Consider the following 1,740-nt stretch of genomic DNA (forward strand, 5'->3'; position numbering starts at 1 on the left):
ATACATTTCTCAGTCAAAACAGTATTCATAAACTTGCAAAATGAATGTCTATAAATATAAATAGCAATTAATTATTTCTGCTTTTATTATAAAAATGAAACAAATTGTGAATACTTAAAAAGATTTACCCTCTGTATTCATCCACAGTTATGTGGCTCTCTGACATACAAACATGTAATTACATTAATTGTCGCATTTTCCCCTGTCAGTCTGCTACTGGAAGCATCAAGAAGTTCTAATGGATCCAAGAACAGGACAGACATTCGAGTTATGCCTACATTGAAGCAGCTAAATGCCAAAATAGCCAGTTTTCCAAATTTGTTGCTCTTGTGCTGAGGACAGAGACAATGCTCATCAATTTGCCCAGTTATTTCAAAAAATGAAGCTTTCCCAGTGAAGGCATAAGGAGCCATGAACATACATGTAGTAATCTGACCCTGACCATCTTATTTGACGGGATAAATCAATTCGGAATGGGACTTCAGGGCACCAAGGTTCTTCAAAATGGGATTTAAAACATTTCAAATTGATTTCACAAATCATCTAGGTGAGTCATTCGTAGATTATTTCACAGGGCAATGCCTAACCAATCCAACTCAAATGCCTGGTTTAAAATTCAAACTATGCTAATTGTAAATCATCATTGATTGATGCATTCTTAATGCCAATGGCTCAAACAATTAGAACCCACCTGGCAACCAATCAGCTTTCTCCTCTCCTGCAGTATATATTTGAAGTTGTACTCTTGTGAGTTATGCTCCTAAGTGCAAGACAAAAAAACCTTGACAAATTGTGAACTTTTTCAACAATAAACATCTGTGCTACTAAACAATTACAACTGAAATTCCTGGAACTTTACATTTAACAATTTCAAAGCAGTTCCAGCTTCAAGACAACTTTTAAAAGAAAACTAGGGCAGGTAGTAGTCATTAATAGTTATAGTAATTTATTGTCACTAGGTGCACCAGTTGCATGGGGTTGTTTTTGGTATTGTGGCTCAGCTGATGGTGTCCCTAATTCTAGTTTAGAAACTCCAGGTTCAAAGATCTATATCCAGGACTGGTTGACTAAAGATAGACTCACCATGAGATTCAGTGATTGCTCATCAGCCTGCTAACCTTTTCAACACTTGCCCAGTGTTGCTTTCCTCAAAAGGCAAACGTGTAAAATTATGAAACAAATAATTTTAAACACTGTATTTGCCCAGCAAGTAGTAGCTGTACTCTATTTATTAAAATAGTTTAATGTTGGGAAGATTTCTGAATTTGTATAGACAGTGGTCAAGTCATTGGCGTTTTACCCTGGGATAGAAACAGTTAATCTGCTTCAACACATTAAACTTCCATACTTATAAAAGAGGGTCTGATACTGGCAAATTCCTTGAAACTGGAATCTGCTCTCCCACAGATTGTCTATGCACAAATGAAATTATTTTCATCATACTGAAATGCAAACATCACAGATCCTTCACCCCAATACAAACCCCACAGCAATACTCTTACGTTATTAGATTACCTACAGTGTGGAAACAGGCCCTTCAGCCCAAGTAGTCCGACTCTCCAGAACATAACCCACCCAGACCCATTCCCCCTATTTACCCCTGACTAATGCACCTAACTCTACGGGCAATTTAGCATGACCAATTCATCTAACCTGCACATCTTTGGACTGTGGGAGGAAACCGGAGCACCCGGAGGAAACCCACGCAGACACGGGGAGAATGTGCAAACTCCACACAGA

The sequence above is a fragment of the Chiloscyllium plagiosum genome, chromosome 29 (assembly GCF_004010195.1).
Source record: "Chiloscyllium plagiosum isolate BGI_BamShark_2017 chromosome 29, ASM401019v2, whole genome shotgun sequence".
Classification (NCBI taxonomy): domain Eukaryota; kingdom Metazoa; phylum Chordata; class Chondrichthyes; order Orectolobiformes; family Hemiscylliidae; genus Chiloscyllium; species Chiloscyllium plagiosum.